The 24,895-nt window shown below is 41.6% G+C and overlaps 1 long non-coding RNA gene across 1 annotated transcript in view; it reads left to right on the forward strand.

Moving 5' to 3' along the window:
* Positions 1 to 24,895, forward strand: part of LOC118570632 — a 153,047-nt gene that overhangs the window by 87,552 nt on the left and 40,600 nt on the right. The window contains exon 3 of the long non-coding RNA XR_004943214.1: positions 3,035 to 3,104. This is a non-coding gene — a long non-coding RNA (uncharacterized LOC118570632). The remainder of the gene's footprint in view (positions 1 to 3,034; positions 3,105 to 24,895) is intronic.

A 24,895-nucleotide genomic window follows, 5' to 3' on the forward strand; every position in this document is an offset into this window, starting at 1 on the left:
TGGGAGCACAGTGCACATTTTGAAGGATTCACGTGCACAGGCAGGGTGCAAAGGTAATTTACCCCAAGTCTGAGACTGTGTACAGTCATTAGTACCTTTCTCCACATGTTTCCAGCATGCCCTAACGTGGCTACCACCCTCTGAAAAACAGCTGAGCAACTTGGACCCCTTTATACCACAGTTAGGGAAGGTATAGGCATGGAGCCACCCATGGTGTCCCTGTATGCCTTTCCAATGTCCTTGACAGTGTTTCCAATGCCAGAGGGCCACTCTGCCCTAAGTGTCAACACAATTGAGTTCCACCCTGCTTTTCCTAACTACCTCCAATGTCACTCCAGAAGACACTGGGAGTCAGGTGACACTTTGGAAGCTCTTCTCGGCCTGTCCAGCCTCACTTACTTACCATCAGCCAGCTCAGACTGGGAGTGACCAAGCTTGAGTAGGACCCTCTGTAGTCCAGGATCTGTCTAAGCATGGGGCAAGCAGAAGGCTCTTGCATTTGGGATGTTTAAAAAATACCGTGAGCACAAGCCAAGAATACCCTCGGATGTGATCTTTTTAGAACCCCTCCCTGATACTTTAGAATGCATCCTCAGGCTCGGGGCCAGCTATCACTGTGCCCACACCTGCTGTTGGAGGCCCTTGCAGGGGAGCAATTTTCTTAATGGGGACTTTCTTGATATTGCAATTTTGTAAGGATCTGACTCTGAACTGGTGGAACTTAAATAAAAAGATCAGTTTAGCTGAGTTAAAAGCGAGCAGGACTTACCGGAAGACTCATGGTAATGAATATTCAGTAGCACTCCTGGCAAGGTTCTGGCAACAAACACTCTCATTAGCCACTCCAGTCGCTGCATGGAGATGTATTTAAGGGCCTTATTTTCTCCTGAATTTCAGGTATAAAGGCCTAAACCCAGAGCTATAGTGATTCTTTAAAAAAATTTTTCTGCATAGGTGAAGTGAACAGTCTTTCCCCAATTCTAAATGTTATTCATTTCTACACTGAGTAGAGGTTACAAGCGGGTATGTAAGTGTGTATAGCAATTGAGCCTCCAACAGAGCACAGGACTACTAACCATAGTAGGAGCAGGTATCAGAGACAGGGCAGCCCGGAGGAGGCGGCAGAGGGGGCAGCACACTGACCAGCAGTGAGGATTTGTGACTTGAATAGTATTGATTTTTCTCCTTTCATTCTTATGCACTTTCCAGTTTTGAAAATTAATGCTTTTAATTTTCTTTTTACATTTAAACTTTTAATGGCCATATAAAACAGTGCAGATTACAAATACAATATAGAGACAGCTTAATGGGAGCATTTTAAAGCATTTTCTTTCATTCTTTTTTTTTTTCAAAAATAAAATACTATGAAACTGGGAGAGACTGAAGTGCTGGTGTTGACGGCAAGTCCAGCCTCCAAGATTCTTAATGTGAAAGATCTTTCCAACCAGGCAGAAGCAGCCTCTTCCAAGCCGCATATTGATCTATGCCAGGACAGTCTCCCAGGCTACTAAACTGTATTTTAATTAATATTTTGTTTTTGAATTATGGCACAGAGAGCTACATGCTTCTCTGATGAATGACTTAACAAAAATCTGCTAAGCTTTGTGCTTTCCTGAAAGCAATACAAACCTCACAGGCCCTTTTCAAGCACTTGGCAGCCTGGAATCCCACCTCTAACACACCTTCCCCATTGGCTTGTGCTTGTTCACTCTGTACTGAAGGTGTCTGGACACATGTATGTATATACTTACTCAGGAAAGCTAGCCCTGGAGGCCTACATGTCGACCACAGGGTACAATTCGGTCACAGCAATGTAATGGCAAAGGTCTATGTTGTGGTGGTATTGTGTTCCCTGAAATATTGTGTGTTCCCCAAAATGAACTTATCTGGGATCAGAGAGCAGGACAGCCACAATATTAAACATAAGAATAAACAGTGGTAGCACACGCCTTTAATCCTAGCATTTCAGAGACAGAAATACCTCTGGATCTCTGAATTCAAGGCCACATTGGAAACAGCCAGGCATGGCAACACACACCTTTAATCTCAATACCAACCATAAAAGACCTGGAGGTCTGTACGGACAGGCAGTGACAAGAAGGTCATGTGGCTGGGTTTACAACCAATGAGAAATCAGAACAGAAATTCTATAAAAAAAAGAAAAAAACACACAGAAGTAGCTCTCTGGTGGAGAGGAAAGACAGAGCAGCAGTGAAGGGTAAGGTTTTTAGCTCTCAGCTATTGCTCTGACCTCTTGGCTTTTAACTCTGCAATTGGCTCTGCGTTTCTTATTTAACAAGATGGTTGCTGTGGATATCACTCTGTATAAATAAAGTGCTGATTGGCCAGTAGGCAGGCAGGAAGGATAGGGTAGGCGGGACAAGGAAGAGGAGAAGGCTGGGAACAGGAAGGCTGGGAGGAGACACTGCCAGCTGCCGCCATGAAAAGCAACATGTAAGGACACCGGTAAGCCACAAGCCACGTGGCAAAGTATAGATTAATAGAAATGGGTTAATTTAAGATAAGAGAAGTAGATAACAAAAAGCCTGCCACGGTCATACAGTTTATAAGTAATATAAGTCTCTTTGTGCTTACTTGGTTGGGTCTGAGCAACTGTGGGACTGGCAGGTGAGAGAGATTTGTCCTGACTCTGGGCTAGGTAGGAAAACTTTAACTACAGGTGGTTACATCTACACTATGAAAGTCCCTTTAATGATCTATTTGCTTTGAGAATTAAAACTACCAAAACCACATTTGCTTTTCTGCAAAGGCTCCACTGCTGGCATTTCCCTGCGACATGTAGAAAGCTGATTGTATTCTGTGGCTGGCAAAGCATATTCAGCTCTGACTGGCTAACACCTTTTCATAGTTTTCTTTTTTAGGTACTCTGGATTTTAAGTAAATTTTGTGATTAAGTTTCTTTTAAATTAGGGAACTAACATGTACAAAGTCTGACTTTCTCATTGCTTCACAGGCAGTAGTTTATCCATTCCTTGAGACAGCCTATATCTAACTTTGTTCCCACTTTATACAGGAGGAGAAAGAAGCACAGGGGCTGAGGAGGAAAGCTGAGACCATGTCATTGTGAAAATTCAAAGCCAGAGGTAATGATATTCTCATTCAGGGATCTTTGGAGAGATGGGACCGTTTGGAGTGAGGGAGAGGGAGGAAAAAGAGAGCCAGAGAATAGGTAGATAGACGGTAGAAGGTAGATGAGAGACAGACAGACACATACAAACATGCATAGAAATGTAAAGAGATCTATTTGGGGAACAGAGCAATATTATCATGGAGGAAGACCAGAGCAATTGGGGACTTGAAACTGGATGCGTGCATTAGTCCACACAAAGAGGCCATGGAACTACAGAAGCCAATGGGATAACCTGAAAACTTGGGAGAGCATTTGCATGTGTTCAAAGATATAAGAATCTGGACCTTTGGTGTCAATAGATGGGAAAGCAAAGCAACAGCTCAATCAAGGCTACAAGAGGGAATGCAGTGCTTGTGTGTCAAGATCAAGGGACAATAAAGAGTGGGGAGATCGGAAGAAGAACACAGAGTTGAAGGCCTTCTGTGGGTGGTGCTCTCAGGACTTTCTATTATGTAGCATGAATTTTACCTTCTTATAAACTAATAAGCCATTTGACCAATGCCTGGCCTCATGGGAGTGAGGCCCAAGGCTGCTAAGGAGTCTGGGATATTGGATAGCTGGATCCTCACTCAGAGTTTCTGGGGTGAAATCAAGACACCCTCATGGAGTCTCTGGGTCTCTTGCCAGCTTCCTGATTGGTGGAATTCATTCTTCAGTTGAGGCATGGAGATCTCAGTGTCTCAGTGGCCATCCATCTGAGGTGGTTCTCATCCCTATATACATACATCCTTACATATATCCATATACAGCCCACAACACGCTCATGTTGTTTTTTCCCGAGGGACTGCTAGGAGCTTCCACTCAGAGCTCTTCTTTCCTGCACGGGCTCTGGGGACTGAATGAGCTTCACTCAGGTAATGTTGAAACTGTAAATTTACTTGATTTGGCCTTGAGTCTTATCTATCGGAGCTCTCTCCAGAAGTTCCTAGGTCAATGTCAGATTGGCTAATTTGGGGACAGGGACACTGAGAGCAGTACAGGAACACAGAGAACAGTTTCAAGGGCTTTGGGCTCCTCCAACCCCTGCCTCTTCTGGCCAGTGCATGGGACATGTTGCCATATTTGTCTCAGGCCACACAATTGGAGCATCTGCTAGACCTGCTTCCTAGCTTCTCTCCTGAAAGTTGCTTGCGTCTGTCTCCCATTTCCCAGGTAATAGTATATCCTTCTGTGGTCTTTGATATACTTGAAGACTAGATAGTTATAATTTTCCTTAGTTATGATAAAAGATAAGTTAGATATGAAACCTTAGACTCACAAATATAGGATAGATAGGATATCTCCTTTGGTTCTGCCAAATACAAATAGACTAGATATTATGAATAGACTAGATATTATTATTATTATTATTATTATTATTATTATTATTATTATTTGGTTTTTCAAGACAGGGTTTCTCTGTGTAGCTTTGTGCCTTTCCTGAAACTCACCCAGGCTGGCCTCGAACTCACAGAGATCTGCCTGGCTCTGCCTCCCGAGTGCTGGGATTAAAGACATGCACCACCACCGCCTGGCATTAGACTAGATATTATAACTGTAATTCTTGCTTGATAATTGTTTTGTTATCTGTAATTTTACTTTGTGGAAGTTAAAACCTTCCTTTTTGAAAAAACAAGAAAGGGGAAGTGCTGTGGGATGTCTTGTATGTTGTGAATAAATAAAACGCCGATTGACCAGTAGCCAGGCAGGAAGGATAATGTAGGCAAGACAAGGAGAGAGGAGAATTCTGGGAGGTGGAAGGCTGAGGCAGAGAGATGCTGCCAGCTACCACCATGAAAAGCAATAAGTAAGATACCGGTAAGCCATGAGCCATGTGGCAACTTATAGACTAATAGACATGGGTTAATTTGAGATATAGGAACTAGATATCAAGAAGCCTGAGCCATTAGACCAAACAGTTTAAATAATGTAAGTGTCTGTGTGTTTATTTTATAAGTGGGCTGCGGGATTGGCAGGGCTTGGCAGGAGCTCAAGAGAAACTCTCCAGCTACACCCCCTTTCCGGAACCCCAGTGCTACTCCTCCATCTCTTCTTAAATAACATCTTTTCTAAGCAACCACTGTAATACTGGAAGTCCTTTGTCTCAGGAATCCTATTTCCCAGCATTCTTTTGGGTCTTTGCGATGCTTAACTACTTGGCACTTGGAAGATAATCTAAGAACATGTGTTCGGTTTCCATAAAGATGAGTAAAACACTGTTCAATAAGTAGTATCGTCTACAACAATGACTTAGCTTGAGGGGGATGAAAACCTTCCCTGAATATAGTCACTAGATATGTGGGCTGTCCATGGTAGACATCAGAACCCGCCACATCAGTGGTAAATTCACCTCATCTTCCTGTTTCTAAATATTTCCCACTACTACTTAGCCTCTGCCATAAACTTGAGACACACAAACATACTTCACCTCCATTGCACTGAAGCCTGATGGGAAACAAGTCAAAATAGGGCAAAAGTCATGGAGGAAATGTGGACAAGCTTTTGTTCAATTGCAGACACTACCTGCCAATCTGCCACATTAACTACACCATTTTCAACAATATATTTGTTAAGTAGTTACTGCTTCACTGGCGTACACATTGGGGTCCAAGGAGACAAAGTAACTCACTTCAGTTTAGATTTGGACTTGACTCTGTTGGCTTCTGAGCTAGAAATCTTTGATTATCACCCTGCTCATTGATTCTGTTTTCTCATCTGAAAAATAATTGCTAATGATCCTACATGCACAGGGGTGTCCTGAGCATGAATTGGAGGATGTCAGTGTCAGAGACATGCAGTAATTGCAAAACAGTGCTTGTCATATCCCATCTGTCATAGCATCTATCTAAAGCACATGTTGCCCAGGAAAAGGGTATGAGATTTCATAAATAGTACAATCTGTGTTAATGAAGATCCCGAGGGAGCAGGAAATCAATATATGAGAGGCTTTTTTCATTATGATATGATGCTTCTATTTGTGATATTTCATGGTGGACAGTTCATTCAGTGCTCATCAGAGTTGGTGGAAAGGCCCTGTGGGATTATGAATGCTTACGACTCTTCATTAACTGGTAGAGGAAAGCCTGCCACTGGGATCTAAACATGTGTCAGAAAATCGCTCACAAGATTAGGTTACCCTGTTGTCTTCTTTTGTAACACTTGAGGTTTTCAGTACAATGGCTAAGGAGAGAAAGATGTCTACTCCATCAAGTAGAAAGACATGCTATCACACTAGCCCAATAGTGCCTCAAAAAAAATTTAAAATTCAACTTTTTACAATCTGAGCATCATCAGATCTCTACATGCTTTTTAGAGGCCTCCAGTCATCCTCAGAAAAACAACCTTCTCCCTAACACAGTTCCCTCTGCATATTCTGCCATAGCTAATATCATTAACCATGTGCTCACCAGCCATGTTGTTAGTGGGGGTTTATTTCTCTTTTCACCTCATCTATGAGGCTAAACACAAAGCCTCCACTGGCTTCTAGAAGAGATTCTTCTGAAATACAGTTGACCACAGCACTCCACTATTAGGCCACTTCAATACCCTCAGCAGATCCCCTGGCATATGGTATATTAAAAAAAGATTTGTTCAACAGTGCATTGAACATATGGATGTAGATAGAGTGCATTTCAGCCGTGTGGATATTCAGGGCTCAGTTTACTTGTGGAAATACTGAACCTCAGAGAAAACTCAGTGGTGGAGATCTAGGCTTGTTATTGTTCATTCACAGGAAGAAATTACAGCCATTACAATGGAGGTGAAGGCTGAAGAAGGTACAAGTGTCTCAGTTAAGAACAACTACTAGCAAATCAATCATTACTTGATTCTGAGATACCATATTTAAAACTTGTAAGTTTAGTTTTATATTCATAGGTAAATCATGTATTACCAACTTATTTGACTCTTCCCATATGAGCTATTACATATTCTGAAATATCTAATGAGTTGTCTAGGAGCTAGCTCATTATGAGGAATTGATAGAATCAAGACTTGCTTTCTGATGGGAGGAAGTGACAGGATTTGGTGGACTGACAGTGTTTTTGTGAGTGCCATAGGTGTTGGCCTTTCCATCACCTGGCCATTCAGAAGATCCACATCATTCCTGGCAATATGTATATATATAGTACCAAGATGAGCATGACCCTGCTCTCCTGGACTTACTATGAGGACAAAATATACACAAGAAATAATAAAACAACACTTGTTGTGGGTCATAACAAAAGTTTGGACAAGAGACGTTGGAGCCTAGGAAGGAAGCAGTGTTGATGAGAGAGGAAACAGCAATAGAGAAAAGCAACCTGTACATCTGTGAAGAGATGACAATGTCCTTCTCAAATGTTCATTAGCCATTGAACAAGTGCTTTCTGAGCAACTATAGTGAAGCTGGCAAACAAATACAAATGACTGTTGATATAAATATCCTCTTAAGGCATTTAGATGCTGCCATGTAGAAGAGAATAAAACGTCAGATGATTATAACTGCTCAATAATTGTGAGCAGTAAAGTAAAAAATAGCCATAGAAATAAGAGCTGAGGAAAGCCCACCAAAGGTCTCACTGAAACTAGAGCTTTTCAGCAAGTCTTACTTTTCCATGGCTGATCTAATGAGCCATCAGACCTGTTTTGCTCTAAAACAATAGAGATTGTTTATCTGAATGCTGTAGGAGTCAGAACTTGCAAATGAATACTAAGCTACCAATTCAATGTCCTGGGGGAGGGGGTGAAATCATGCCCTCACCTTGCCCAGCTTCCATGGGCAACCTGAATTCCCTGCTTTATGCCCCTTCCTTCATCTATATGCAGAATTTTACAAAGTTGAACTCACAGGAGCAGATTACAGGTTGGCTAGTAGCTACCTGTGGGGGAAGAGGTAAGGGGTTTGGGGGTGAGGGGCGTAGGAACTGCAGTTTGTTCACCACAGGTACAAGGTTTCTCATCAACAGGAGGAGTGCTCTTAACTTATGGCATAGCCAGTGACTACAGTTAATAACATCATAGTATACTTCAAAAAAACCAAGAAAGTACATTTCAAAAGTTTCCCGAAAAATTATAGCTTATCAAGATGATGGATATGTTAATTAGTTTGATTTAATCATTCCATATTGCACACATATATCAAAACATCATGACATCCTATAATGTATGTAATTTATGATGTGTCAAAAATAATGTAGGCATCTCTGCATCCAGAGGAGATTGGTTCCAGGAGCCCCTCTGGGTACCTACATCTGTAGGTGCCAAGGCTGGCTATGAAATGGAACAACATTTGCACATAGCATTACATGTTACCTTCTCACATGATACAATCTCATGTAAGTGCTGTAGAGTAACCGTTATACTGAGTACACAGACTCAAAGGACTGTATGTTTGTCTGTTCAGTCATGATATTCTTAAAATACATTGGACTTATGGGTGGTTGAATCCATGGATGTGGAACCTATGGATGTGGACAGGCATCCACTTTGAGGAGTTTGAGAAAGAGAATGGTTTTAAAAGTGGTAACAGGAGTCAAGTGAGGTTTAGATGGCATTTTCTCTTAAACTGTTAGAGGATGCACACTGGAAACACACACTGAACTTGAGGCAATCTATCATATAAGAAGGGCTGACAAGGGCAGCAGAAATGATGGTCTGAATAGGCAAGAGGACTTGAAAGTTAGGGTTCAAGGAGGGTTCCTGCCCACATCCAGGAATACAGTGAGACCTCGGTGAGAAGAAGGTGGGTGAGCGGGAAAAACTGAGGCCATCTTGGCCTTGGGAATTAGTAGATCTTTTTTGACACACATGATAGGAAGCAGGATCATTAGCTGAGGATAAAGAGCTTGATGATGTTGAGTTTGAGAAGGTGTTCATCTGGGAGGATGGGGACCCAAAGGTCCAATGCTGCCAGAAATGGAGTGCAAACAGTTGGATTAAAGGTCAAGTTTAGTAATTGCATATTGGTTTAAGGTGGAGACAGTGAGCATGGCTTGTGCCCCTCCTCAGGTAGGTCACCTCTAGGCACAGGCATGGGCGGGCAGGACCTATGCTCTGGTCAGACTTTGCAATGGCAAGGCTGTGCAGACTTCCATTTGAGGTCATTGGTATTTTACTCTGTTCTGTCCATAATAAAACATGAAATTTTTCAGGTTCTGTATTGTCACACTATTGGGATGGCTTGGGACATGAAAATAGTATCGTGATTTTTCAAAGACAGAAAAGCTGGATCCAAGAGAGCCCGACACATTTTCACTAAAGACTTGTTAATTTTTAGAACTCTGCCTCACGGAAGCCACAGAGTTGATGGCCCTTGGCAAAGATGATGGGTCAATGACAGGAGGAAGACTCTAGACAGGAAGCAGAGTCCAGAAGAGAATCCATTGTCTGGAATTTTACAATTTATTGATTGAAAATACACAAAACAATATCATTGATTTACCAATAAAAAGGTATAGAAACAATCACACACTAAGAGATGACCTAAGACATTATCAAAAGAACATGGTCCTAAGCTAAGAATCCATCCTAAAAATGGAGAGTGGATTGCTGATAGCCTTGAAGGCAGAAGGAGTCAAAGTGTGTTTTCTCTTATCCATAAACTATCTTCATTGACATTATTCTTAAAACAGTAAGACATTGGTTCAAATCTTGCTATTACATCACCTCTCAAATAATGATCTACTATTTAAATAGTATAACACATTTGGGAGATGGCTTATTGGGCAAAGCACTTGTCTCGGGGACATAGCTCCAAAATCCATGAAAAAGGCCACACATGGCAGCAAGGTGTCTGTAATCCCAGAATTACTTCAGTACAGTGTATGGTAGAGACAAGGGAATCCCTGACTCATCATGGTCCTGATGGCTCAACATACACAGGCACATGAACAACACAGAGACCCTGTCTCAAACAAGGCGGTAGGCAAAGATGGACACCCAAAGCTGTCTTGTGATTGCCACATGGCTGCTATAGTCCTTGCTCACCTGTGCATACATGCAGACAGCTACCTGTACAAACAAATGATAAAATGAAACTTATAATGTGTTTTTAAAATAAATGGCATGTTTTTCATAAGAAATATTCAATTCTAGGGCTGGAGAGATGACTCAACATTTAATAGCCTCACAGAGGATCCAGGTTTGATTCGAAGCATACACAGCCAGCTATAACTTCAGTTCCAGGGGAACTGAAGCTCTCTTCTCACTTCCTTGGACACAAGGCACACACAGGATACACAAACATCCAGGCATGCACAAATAAAATTAATAATAAAAAAGAAATATTCGCTCTCTTTGAAAGGTACCTTGAGTCAGTTGCTTTCAGGTATATGTCACTTGGATAAAATCACTACACAAGTCATTTAGAGATGAAAATTTGTTTCACTGACTTAGGAACTGTGATGACTTCTGACCTGCTTTCAGTGCTCTGAAAAACTATGGGAAAGGCAGCCTCTGTTTAGGACCATGTGACATGTGCGAGATTCTCCACAATGTGTGCATCTGTGTGCCATGTCCAACATGTCAGTGTTTCGGGTATGGAGCTAAAGCAGATGAAGCTGGGCAAGGGCAGGGGAGTGACCCAGGAAGTGGGGGGCATTCATCTCGTCTCTGGATAATTTGAGTGGCCATGTCTCCTGTCTCCACTAGCAGTCACTGCATTGTGTTGAATGATCTGATGATCCCTGGAAAGATGGGTTTTTCTGGTCTAGCTCAGGAGGTCCCCACAGCAACTAGAGAGCCCTACAGAGGGAAGTGATAAGCCAGTGAGGGCTGGGCCATGTATTCACATCACAGGCAGGGAATGACTCTTTTTTTCTCATGCAACTGATTTCTTACCAGGAGAAGCAACCTCCTGGGTGATAGAATTTATACCAGGATTTTCCACAGCTCCCACAGATACAAGGATCTTGTCATGAAAGTCAGGAGCAAAGGAGGCTGTCTGACAATGGGGGTGGCAGATCTGTGCTCTCTCTGTGCTTGGGCATGTGGAAAGTGTTTTCCTGAGGAGCTCTGGCATAAATTCAAAATACCGCATGCCTGGCAATTTCAATTTTTAACAACCAAGTCCTTAAAGAGGAGTGGGCTTGGACACAGGGAAAAGAAGGAAGGTAAATTTCAGATGCAAATGACATCCAGCTGTGGCAGTCTGGGGACAGCACAGTAAGATGAATGCACCCTCCTGCAGAGATTTATAAACGGGTCATTTAGGGCTGTTCTTTGGTCTGGGAGAGCTCTCCATGCAGACCCTGGGAGCGATGACAGAGTCTGGTTGTCAGGAAAGGGTGTCTGGTGCTTTTTTTCTAGAATTTACATCGTTGTCTTTAGCCTGGTTTTATTGTACTCTCAAACACTGCAACTGTTGGTTCAGGACACCAAAAGATGCTTAGAGTTGGAGCTAATCAGCCAAATTATGAATCCTGGGATGCTCTGTAGCAAGGATGCAGGAAGCTGAAACACAGCCCTGGAAGAAGAGTTGCCATGCCCTCTGCAGGCCTGGCTCAGAGCCTTGTCCCCCGTCTCCCAGACCACCCAGCTGGCTGGTGTTTGGATCATTGTATAGAAGGAGCTTTCAGATAAGATTCGGGACCTGAAAATATGATGGGGACCTCCAGGGAGGCAAAGCAGGAAGGAGCTCGGAAAACTGATTTCCTTTGAGCTGAGGCTGCCTGGGGGAAACCAACCACAGAGCAGGTATTCAAAAGTCTCAAAGGTAATGTCAGCGTGTGCTCAGAAAAAAAAAATGCTCCTTGTAGAGGAAAATGGAGTTCTACCCAAATCTCACCAGAAACAAGATCAAGCAAGAAAGATGGAAAAAAGAACCTGGCTTGTTGTTGAAGTCATTGGCAATAGACTATAAATATTCAGTAACTATTCTAACTGAAATCAAAGCTGAAGGAAACAGGATAAGAGCACAGTGACTAAAAGTAAGTGCAGGTGGTTACTTGACCCATGGCTCCCTCTGTCTGTCAGGTTGGAATGGAAATTTTAAGTAAAGGAAACTATTCTGACCTTTCATAGTCAGATATTCCAACAGAACCCGAGCCTGTGGCAACCACTGGCACCCTGTAGGATGCTGGGAAAACTAAGAGCTCCCTCCCCAACAGTAAACCCAGACCAGGATACAGTTCTGAGAGTTACAGGAAAGGATGCACCCAGGAGGCATTTAGCAGATAGAATCATTGTGCGAGATGACTCAGTGAGGGAGTGGGGGCAGGAAGGGAGAAGCCCAAGCTAACACTGGTGCTTGCTGTAGAAGGCAGAGCCCCATGCCTGCTGTGCATGGAGCCTACCAGTAAGGAAAAAAGATGTGAGAGGGGCCATTGCTTGGTATGCCATTTGGGTTTTCAACAGCTTAGCTTTATCGTGCCTCTGGGACCACTGGGTGTGGTGGCAGGCATCTGTGGACCCAGCATTGAGGGTACAGAGGCCGGAGGATTACAGCAAGTCTGACACAAGATTGGGCTACACAGGAAGACCTTGACTCAAACTATAAAATAGATGAAATGAAGCCAAGTGTGGCTGAGCCGTGAAATAGATATGCTTGGTAAGAAGTTGAATTATATGGTACAGTGGGCCATTAGGAAACAGGATGGGCGAAAGAGAGTGGAAGGAGGAAGCAGAAGGCATCTCCTCTATGGATCCGCACTGTTCTGGCTGGGTAGATCTGCCTTGGCTCTTCTACTGCACCAGGGAATTGTGCCCTCCTCCCCTGGTATCCAAGGGAATGATGACTCCCTCCCTGGTGATGCCTTTCCACACATCCTTCCCTCAGATTGTGTCGGTGACTACTTCTTTTCTCAAGAACGCAGATTGTCCTCAGAGCCTGATGCTGTATCACCCCCCCCTCCCCACTGCCCTGAAACAGGGAGATCAGAGTAATTACTTACCAGGATTGCTGTGGGCATCAACTGAGACAATTCATCCCGGGGTTTCCAATAATGCCTAGAACACAAAGAAGGCTAATTTAGTGGCTTTAAAAAACAGAAGAGAAAAACTCTAGCTATGCCACACAATCCAAGGTCATGTGCAATATAGGAGGTCAATACAGACCTCACCGTCAAATACAACAGGAAGGAGCCCAGGATTGATACTGTATCGAAGTTCTGGCCCTGGAGTCATCACAATTCATTTATCTTTCTATAAGAAGAGCACTTTTCAGATTTATATATTCAGGATGAATGCTGAAGGGACAGTCTTCTATATTGGCAAGCAGATTGTGGGCAAAGACAGCCTGTGTAACTATGGCACTGCCCAGAGCCTCTCATATTATTTCCCTGATAATATTCATCTGGAATTTTACTGATCATCTACTACAGAGACTATGTTGGAGGATTTTCAGACATTTATGTATTTAAGACAGGAATATCTTAGAAAAGTTGGATAACACAGCATTAAAGAGGAGGCTGTGTATTGATTTTTGTATTGTAATTTGGTTTTGTTTGGAGTTTTGTGGTGCTGAAGGTTTGGTACTGACCCAAAAGTAGGATACTAAGCAAAGCCCTCTCTTCTTCTAAACAAGCAAACCAAAACATCTGCATGCTTCCCTAAAACACCTGCATTGTTCCCTAAACATCTGCATACTTCTCCAATGTTTGCTTAGGACACATTATAAGATACACTATTCATTTATTATTCAAAGCTTTTGGCTCTAGACACCAAAATTTCATCTTTTCCATGTGACTTTCACATGCTTGATAAATGATAAAGCTTTTTGCTTTTTAAAAATAGTGATATAATATCTCTAGATGCTATAAATTGTGTTGTATATTTGTATTTGGTTCTTTTGCCATTGAAAACGATTGCAGACTAGAAGTTCTCCCTTTAATACAGAGTTCTTCATGTTGTGGGGACCCCCAACCAGAAGATTATTTCCTTGCTACTTCGTAATTGCAATTTTGCTACTGTTATGAATTGTAATATAAGCATCTAATATGCAGGATATCTGATATTCGACCCCCATGCCGTTCAACCTGCAAAGGGGTCATGACCCACAGATTGAGAACCACTGGCATATACATAAAATGTACTGTTTTGACAATTCATATGCTTCTTTATTCCAATTCTTTATAAGAATTTTAAATTTACTGAGCTTAGTTTTCAAGTCCCCCTTTATTTATTTTCTAATGGTTAGATAGCAAAAGTCATTCTCTTTTATAGATTTAATATATAGATTTATATATTTAATATATATTTAATCTTCTAATTTAGGTTTATTTTATTTTATTTTGTAGACAGAGTCTCACTGGGTAGCTCTGGCTGCCCTAGAAATCACTATGTAGACCAGACTGGTCTTGGATTAACAGAGATTCCCCCTGCCTCTGTTTCTTGAGTGCTGGGATTAAAGGCTGGTAGTATTTTATTTTTTTATATAAAATATCCTGCAGGCTTTGATTTTTGTCCTTTATCACAGAAATCATCAGCTGTTCCCCCCAAAAGTTACATCACGTGCTTCTCCATATATGTGGGGAATTCTCTTCTCCAGCAGAAAAGCAAAGGAAAAGAAAGGAGGGAGGGAGGCAGAAGGAAGGGGAGGGAGGCTGGGGGAGGTGTAGTGTGAGAGGACTAGCAAGTCTAAATGTGCCCTGGATGCTAATAAAGTCTCTTGTTGCTGCTTGCCAGCATCCAACACAGCCTGGAGTCCAATAGCTGCCCTCCAGGCACATCTCCAGTGCTCCAGGTCTCTGCCACAGCACCTTCCTCACCATCACCCTTTCTTGGCCAACTTCCGTTATGTGCTAGCCTGGGCCACACCCTGGCTGCCAGGTTCCATTCCTACACTTTTCAGCAATTACTGCATCTGCCAATCTGCCACTCTATTGTTTAGAGACCAAGACTTCATGGGAACAAATATTTCCCACATGGCGGTATGCAGATATAAACTGTCCCCCAAAACCTCAGATTCCTATAACATTTTTAGATGAATATCTACCAAGTTCCATTTGCCCTGGGTTAGTTTTTACTGCTGTGGGAATTGAACTTTCATTAGCAGAGGGTAGAAGCAATGTCCCTACCAACTCTCTGAAGATGCCTCCTCCTTTCCTATCAAACAATGACCTCAAGAGGACACCTGCTTTCTGTCATGCAGGTTCCTCCACAGTGACACACCTCCTTCCTCTCAGCCCTCCACCCACCCCCTGCAACCCTTTGCCAAGCCATAGAGTAAAAGGTGGAGACTCTGGCCCTGAAACACAGCAGGGAGGGTGGTACCCAGGAAGGAAGATGGTAAGTCCACAACATACACCATTCAATCCTGGATCCTGATGGCTAGAACCAGGCTGTACAGCATCATCAGTTCTGGTATTTATCCTAAGATGAGGTGGAACCCCACAGTAAAGACAGCACACCACAAAACATCAACACATATGTGAGAAATAACAAAACAAAATAAAAAGCAGCAGCCACAACAACAAAACAACCCTAAGAAATTACCCAACAGAAACAGAAGAAAGCATTAAGAATAAGACTGTGAAGATTTTAAAAGTATAGACAGTGGTAGAGTGCTTGCCTAGCAAACAAAAGGCCCTGGGTTCAATCCTCAGCTCCACACACACACACACACAAAAATGTTTATAATTTTAAAAGTATAGAAAGATGTATTGAGCAGGTTGAATCATGGTATGGGGAGGAGTGGGTGTTGGGATCTCCCCATGAGCCTGACTTCATCTCTGCCTGTTTGCCAGAGCTTCATGTGGTCTGAGATGGTGGGTAATAAGGGCAGAAAGGACATTGGAAAAGCCAAGACAAAGGCGGTTTCCAGCCACCGCCAAGTGAACATGACTGCTTCTGTGTACATGCTGCCATTCTGGAGCAGCTCACCACAGAAGTACTTGCATTGGCAGGAAATGCATCAGAAGACTTTAAGGTGAAGCTCTTGCCCTTGGCACTGGCAACTGGTTTTACGGATATTGAGTACTGGACTCTCCTCAAGGCTACACTTGCTGCTGGGGTGACATCCCACACATCCACACATCTCTGATTGGGTACCTGGAGTCCTCATCACCTCAGGACTAAATATTATTAACAGCTCTTTGGTATTGGTTCCAGTGGACTGCATTTCTATGAAAAATAGTTTTGCCTTCTTATAATCAATTTGAGCAAGTTGGAAGGCTTAATTAAACTGACCAAATTTATGCCTTAGATTCTTAGCCAAATTTAAGTGTTACTGTGGCTTCAAAGGAGCTGTAGGTTCTGACATAGTGGGGCTTGATTGAGTTGCCTGGGTTTTAATTGTGATGCAGAAGTTATAGTAACAAACCCTTGGCATTGTATAGATGTTATTCCAATTTGGTGCAAAGCTAAGTCAAGGTCATAGCAAACCCTCCCCCAAGAAGTACTGGGTGCTAGGCGTAGAGGTATTCTCGATTGCTGCTCACCAGTGAAACTGTTACGGCAGGAAGACACACAACTGTTGAGGGATTTGTCCTTCTTTCCCTTGCACAGTTCCCATAGTCCAATGAGTAAAGTATGCTTCATGGTCATTTTGAATTATCATTGGCTCTCCCCCATCTGCGGCCCCGCCCCCACCCTTTTCAATCAAGTGTTTTTCAAGCTTTCATTGCCCACTGCCCACCTGCATGTGGCTTCTGAGTCTGCACATACCAATAGTCTCAAGTGCTCTTGTCTGATGTGTGTGTCCTTCCAGTGTCCCCCCGAAAGGAATGTATTTGCTGACAGTCACAGTCCTCACAGTGTTCTAGTAATGCCTGATGCATGCTTCATAACCACAGGTGACAAAGCCTGGTGAAACTAGCTGCCATTCATCCAAATGATTACTCTGTAGACATGTCACTGAAAGGATGGGAAAGGATGGTATTCAAACATTCCCAGATGGATGACACGATAGGTTGATTTGCAAAGATTTAGCTTTGGTTCAGTGAGAAAGTTGTACCAATGGTCTCTGACTTAACTCTGGTCTCAGGTCTTCTTGGGTTTTTTTCTTTCCTTTTTTTTTTTCTTTTAACTTGGCATAAAAATGGCAATGCATGTAGTAGATATCAAACTATGAGCTCTGCAGTTTGCTCTTTCCCAGGCCATATCTGGTAAAAGATGCTTTCACACTCCTGCACAGCGGTGGTGAAGCATGTCTTCTAGTCTGTTATGTGAATCAGGAGGACAAAAGCCAGTGTAGCTGCCATACCCTGGACCTGTGACATTTGGTAGGGCAGGTATACTAAACGTATCTTTAACTCACAATGATATCATCAGTCAAGGAGTGTTTGCACTTAAAATATTTTCCAACAAAAACTAAAACAAAAGATTTTTGTTCTATAACCTCTTGTTAACAATAGTTAGACCTGCACAGTGGGGAAATGCGTAAAATAATAAATTTTTAGACATTCTTCCTGTGTACTTTATTTAGATCAACACTTTCTATGTCTTATTTGAAATTGTACAGGTATCTTTTTTACCTGCTGTATGGCTGAACATTGTAACGTCTGGTTTAACTCTTTAGCAAACTGGATGTATGAACAGCTCTGACCGAAACTGACCAAAGGCAAGCTAAAAGAGGAAGGATTTGTTTTGGCTTGTGTGTGAGGTTACAGTCCATCCCTGAGTCAGGACATGGTGAAGTGTGAAGCTGATTGCTCACGTCTTAGGAGACCAGGAAGCAGATGGAATGTGCAGGCTCTCACCCTGCTGGATTTCTCCTCTCTGTATTCAGTCTGAAACTGCAGCCTGTGGGACAATTCCAGCATGGAACTGCAGCCCGTGGGACAGTGCCAAACACCTTTATTTATTGAGGTCTTCTCTGCTCAGTTTGCCCCCACTGAAGTCTCCTCGCAGACAAAAAGAAGGGTATTGCAATCTAATTAATCAGCATCAAAATGAATGGTTACACCAATTGAAGGGTTATCTTGCTGGTATGTGGTTTTCTGAAGTGGAGCCAACCCTGCCCTGCTCATGTTCTAGGTCCTGGTTCTGTGTTCAATCCATACACTTGAGCTCTTATTATAAGAGTGTCTCAGTGTTCCTTACTCTCTGATGTTTTAGCCCATGTTTTCTCCAAGGTTCTAGAAGAGGACTGGCTCCTTTCCAATGCCAGCTTTCTGATGGCCTTCCGCATTCTAGGTGACTCATGGGAGCAACACTTCAATCTCTGCTTCTACCTCAGTATGCCCTTCTTGTTTGTGTTTATCTAATCTACTTGAGCCTGGACATTATACAATACCTCCATACACATGGGCTCTACTAGCTATGAATGAAAATGCTAAGAGGTATGATGTTTGCATTGACCATATGTAGACTTCTTTTCTCTGCATAAGCTGTAACAACTGCATTTCTACTATATCAGGCATTCTATGCAATCTGGGGATGATTCAAAGTACATCCATGATTTGAGCATGTGCAGGCAATATAGGCAAGTACTGTCATTTTTTGAATTCTACTTCAACATCTTCCAATCAAAATAGGTACCGTCCACTATGGCAAGAAAGCCATGCCCCAGGAATGTGAGGTGGCTGATCGTATTGTGTCCACACAAGATGGATCAACAGGGCTTGGGATTGGATTATTAAACCCAGAAGCCCACCCTCACTAATCCACTCTCTTTACCAGGCCTCCACCTCCTAAAATATGCAGCCTTCCAAACCAACATCACAAGCACGTGGACCTGTGTGGGACATTTCCCATTCAAACCACACAGGTAAAATAATCGGTATGACCCCCAAGAAATGGAAAAGACAAATTGTGTAAGAAATGTGTTTCCAAAAACATTTCTATCACAAATAGACTGTTGAAATGAAGAATGGATTAACTTCTGCAAGGATATTGTATGTGTGTGATATATTACTAAGAAAAATCAGTATTATATAGCTAATTATATACATACAATCAATATACCCTCTTAATATTTTTCTGCCCAATAGTTAACATATTCAATAAACTCCAATTATTACGCTGTTTTTCTTCCCAATCTTAAAACAATTTATACATTTACTTAAATGGAAAGCAGAGTATCATCCAATAATTACTTGTATTTTTTATATGTGTGTAAGAAGAGCCTTATTGATCTGTAGGCAATGGTGTATCAAAAAAATCACTTCCCTGCAAGATTTCCTGTAATCTTGTCACCGTCACAGGGGATGCCACCGTAGCGCTCTGAAAGGGTGCTTGCACCTCTTGCACATGAGGAAGCAGCTGTTTATCCTCATTCTCATCTCAGCCGGCCCTGCAGAAGCATCTCCCATCAGCAGAACCTTTGTTCAATGCAATCTGTGACATTTTCCCAGCATGCAACAACCTTTAGAGAGGGTCATTTCCTAATCACATGTGATGACCTGTGGCTGTTTCACCGCAGGACACCACCCCCCAGATTGCATCATCTCCATACCCGACTGCTAAAGACACAAAAATCTTCCTCCTTATTCAAGTAGTGATTTGAAGAATCATTTGATTCTGTGAGATCCCAAAATGGACATTCAACATTGATATTTAAACATAAATGATCTTTTGTTAAAAGCTGTGCTTCTAGAGAACTATAAAATGAATTTACTCTCTAATCCAGAATTCCATTCCAGATGTTTTATGCTAAGGAGGTATTTGGTCTAGTGAATGCAAACAGCTCTCAGCACTGGAATCAGGTGGAACAATCCAGTCGGATCAACAATGATGCCTTACACACCAAGAGCTTCTCAATTAGTGATGGAATTCTATTACTATCTCCCCTAAAAAGGTGAAAAACCACTAGTTTTTCTATCCATATTTATGTTATAATTATCTTGTAATCAGTTATTATTTTAATAGATCTTTCTACTGGTTTATATATAACATGGTCTGACTATTCAAATTGAACGATTTATGCCTCAATCATCTTTACAATCATCTCTCACCTTCTGCTTGGCATAACTTGGGCTCATGGAATATATTAAGTAATGGTTGGTGTGAAACTAAAATACATTTGAATAGTCCATTCATCATCAACAATAATCCCTGCCAAAACTGCATAAAAACGTAACTCCACTCTCTGCACACAAAAGAGAAAAGACCCTGAAAACAAGAAACTTTAGTTTTCTGGCCAGTGCTTGCCTGAGAACATCTTCCCAGTCCTTTAGCTGGACTCCAGTCCACCCCTGGCATCTCTTAAGGTTGCATGAACACATCTGGTTGTGACCTCAAAAGGATTCCCAGGAGAGACCCACAGACTTTGTCTGGAGGTCTGGGCTGCACCTGGCAGTACAAAACACTTGAGTATTGCCAGAGGTGATTTCCAGCCTTTGAGAAATGCACAATGGGCCTGGAGATTAAATAGAACTTCCTTAGAATGGATGGAATTACCAATTAATATCATGTAGTCCTCTGGGAATCCACAGAAGTCTGATTTGGGAGCAAGAGCCTCACTCCAGAGTAAGATCTAGCCATCAGTCTTAAGGACCATAAGGAGTATATGTAGGTACAGAGTTTTCTAAAAGAGGCTGAGGAGCACTGCAGGTCTTCACAGGCCCTTCTCAATAGTGGGTAGAAGGATGGCTTGCAAAGACACCAATAAGCACTCAGCTGCCTACTAAACATATTGCATCCTACTATATACATTATCCATGCTTAATATATGTATAACTCATGGTTAATAATATGTACATGTAATACCGTACGCTATGTTATGTGTAGTATGTACTGCCTATCTTATATATGTACATACTGATATATTCTTCTTACTGAAGGATACCAGAGAACAAGTTAAAAAATATATTACCTCAATGTTATTCTTACTAGGTAAAAACTATAAAATAACCATTGCATACTTCAAATAATTAAAAGGAGATGTAGTCTTAGAGAGTAAACAGAACTATCATTACGCTCATGGAAATTTTCAAAAGAATCAAATGGCAAAGTCAGAGCTCCACACTAAAAAGCTGTAAGGACAATGACTAGATGGCTTTAGCCTCAGGCTGGCTAAAAAATAAAGATGGAGGGAAACTAACACAGTTACAGATTTGCAACATGATATCAACACCCCATTATAGGTACAACTCAGGTTCCAGAAGAGTGCAGGAACAAGACACATTGTTAAAAATATAGCAGACATTTCCCAAAAATGGTCAGAAAAAAAAAATCATTAATCTAGAGTGGCAGAAATACAGCAGCCTGAAGCAGCGAGGTGAATAAACCACTTACATGGTTTACGTAAAATTAAAACTGGCTCAGTGGTTAAGATCAAAAACTGCTTTTCCAAAGGACCCAATTTTGGGTTCAGAACCCATGTCAGGTGACCCACAAGTGCCTATAACTCCAGCTCCATGGAATCTGATGCCCTCTTGTGGCCCTCAAGGGTACCAGCAAACACATGGTAAACACACCCCCATGCCCCCATCCCCACCCTCTCCTCTTCTCTCTCTCTCTCTCTCTCTCTCTCTCTCTCTCTCTCTCTCTCTCTCTCTCTCACACACACACACACACACACACACACCATTAAAATACATCTTTAAAAATAAATGAATATATATATATATATATATATATATATATATATATATATATTCTCACTAAGTGAACTGTAAGTGCATCCAAAGGGGTAAAGGAATGCATGTACATAGCATTTATGAAGGTGATGGCAGGCAATTTCCCCTGTTTTCACTAAGTTGTGGTGCTGTCTTGGGCTTTATGGTTGCTGTTGAATTCAGAAAACTAACCCTTAGTGTGGCTTGGAAATAAGCTTCGGTCTCCACATTAGCAAACACATTTTTTAACGTCTTTAGATTGATTTGGTGTGGTTAATTTTCCAGTAGCACATTTTCTCTACCAGTGATATCAGAGAACTCAAAAGTAAGCTGCTAAGATCCCTAAATAAAACCAGGAAAGTTAAGCAAACCAGCAGTTACACAAATCACAACAGAGACATGAAGAAACAAGACAATGAAGCACTCTTAAGAGATCAGAAATTCTCCATTACCAAATCCAGAAGCATTCAAATGGTTGAAATTCTAAACAAAGAATGCCCAAAGTGTACTTCTAAATGAAGAATGATTTCACAGAGGAAACAAATGAGCAGAGTGAAGTAAGAAATCACTCCAGGACATGGGATAGAAAGTCTGCATTACAGACAGGAAAAGTGAAAACATGGATGGAAAGTTAAACAAGGAAATTGGGATTGTTTTAGATAAATGACCATGGCGATTTACTCATTGTCCTAAACCAGGCACTACTGTGGATAAGTGAAACCATTGGTCTGGAAACAGCAAAAGTGTGTGATGCCAATCATTCTCATCACATCTTCACAGAAACAATACAGAAACTTGAGAATTTAACTGTATCATAGATCAAATGGACTCAACAGACATCTATAAATTATTCTACAGATACCTATAGTATATTCCATCAGAAACAAAGGAATACGCAATCTTTTCAGCAGCTGGTGGACCTTTCTCTGAAATAGGTTCCCCTTTAGGCAGTGAAGCAAGTCTTAACAAATACAAAAGAATCAAAACATTTTCTTGAATGTTACCATGTCATAGCGGAATTAAAGTATAAATCAATAACAGGAGAAGCTACAGACATTACACGAATATATGGAGACTTAGCAGAACACCCGTGAGGTTCCAGTGGGACATTGAAAGTGTCAGAGGTAAATCTAAAATGTGCTAGAATCAAATGAAACTAGAAGCATAGCTAATTAGGACCTTTGGTAGACAGCAAGGCACTTCTAAGAGGGGAGGTCCTAGATGTGTGAACTTGTATTAAGACATTTTTTAAAAAGAGGGAAACTTAGAGCTGCAGAAATGGCTCAGAGGCTAAGAGTACTACTTACTTGCCCAGAGGACCTGGATTCAATTAGTAGCACCTACGTGGTGGATCACAACCATCTAACTGGAATTTCAGGGGATCTGATGCCCTCTTTTGGCCTCCATGGGTTACAGAAATGCATATAGTACACATGCAACCAAAATTCTCATACACATGAAAATTTTAAAAATTAATCAGGAATAATAAATAACTTAATAATGGATTTCAGTTTCTGAGAAAAACAATATTGAGACAAAACCCAAATCAGCATACAAAAAGAAATGATAAACTAAAGGGCAGAAGTTAATGGCATAGCAATTAAACTGATTATACAAAGAGTCAACAGCACAGAGCTGGCTCTTTGAAAAGATAAACAAGGTCACCATAGCTTTAAACAAGGTAACCAAAGTGGGTGAGCCTGCAAGACCTATATTAATGAAATTACAGATGAGAAATGAGTTTTCACATGTACCAATGAATCCAGAAAAACACCAGGGAATGTTTGAAGACCTGTATTTCAAGAGAACTGGAAAGCCTAGAAGAGATGGATAACATCCTGGCTATTGTGACCACAATCAAATCAGGAAGATATAAACAACTTAAGCAGATCTGTAACAATAGGTGAGGTTGAAGCAACAGTAGTGTGCTTAGAATGAAAATCCCAGAACTAGGTTGATTTTCTCTGCCATATTCTACTGGGTATTTTAGGAACTAACAACACTGCTGTTTCGACAACTACTCCATAAACTAGGAAGGAATGGTGCCAGGCACTCTGTGAAGTTGGTATTAACTTCATAGTAAAACCAGGTAAGAATTTAGGAAAAGGATAAAACAACAGATCAATTTCTTTGGAAACGACATAAAAAGTCCTAATAAAATGTTTGTGAGCCAAGTTCAACTCCATACTAAAGAGTTAATTCTCCATGATCAACTTGGTTTCATTTGAGAGAATTCAAGGATGGTTCAACATATGTAAATTAATAAATGCAAATACTCTCAGGGATAGAGATCATGTGATCATGCCAATAGATGTAAAAAAAGCCTTTAACCAACTCAATTTCCTTTCATGATAAGAGCCTCCTTTCATGATAAGAGCATGGAAATTAAAAAGAAACCTAGAAGCAGAAAGTAGGCAGAAATAAAAATTCCATATGGCAAACATAGCCAAAATCACACTAAATGATCAAAAACTGGAAGCATTTCCTATAAAATTAGCAGTGAGACTTGGGCATCTGCTATAGCCATCCTTATTTAATATATTGGTGAAATCTTGGCTATAGCAATAGGCCAGGAGAAAGAAAGGAAAGGTTTATCAGTCATGAAAGAAGAATTCAAATGATTTCCATTTGGACCTGACACAAAAGTGACCCTAAAACCTCATCCAGAAACACTTAGACTTGAAAACACTTTCAGAAACAAAAAAGAAGATATGTAAACAACATTCAAAGCCTGCAGGTTTTCTGACCACCAACAACAAATGGCTGAGAAACAAATCAGAAAAAGTCTCATTCATAACATCCTTCCAAACTATCTAGGATTGATAGTGCTCTCGGCTTTGACCAGGAAAGCTCCCACTTGTGGTGGGTGGCTGTTCACGTAGAGGCTGAAACTAAGTGACTGTTGTAGGCTCAGCTCTGAACAGGACATCTGCTTCACACCTGCGCTAAGACGCAGTGTAGAAAGTGGGTAGAAGGCATGTAGGAGCCAGAGGGGGCCATGAAACACTGTCTTCCTAGACATGATAGAGTTGCTGGATCCATGAACCCATAGCAGCAGTGGCTATCTGCACAGGAGCTACAGTAGTCTGGGCCCATCAGCATCCCATCATGGCGTGGGGGACAGAGGTTCATAAGGCCCCACCCTTCTTGGACGTCTAGGTTGGAGGAGTCATAGTCCTCAGTGGTATAGTCACTATCAGTCTCCCTAGCTCCAGTAAATAACCCCACCTGAGCCCCTGCAAGCCACCCTAATAAAATGAAGTAGGCCACAGGGAAAAGGGCATGGAAAAACATGGGTGGCTTTTGGGGGAAAGAAGGGATTTAGGGGAGGGAGGAGCGAGTAAGAGTT

This window comes from Onychomys torridus, chromosome 19 (genome assembly GCF_903995425.1).
Source record: "Onychomys torridus chromosome 19, mOncTor1.1, whole genome shotgun sequence".
Taxonomy (NCBI): Eukaryota; Metazoa; Chordata; class Mammalia; order Rodentia; family Cricetidae; genus Onychomys; species Onychomys torridus.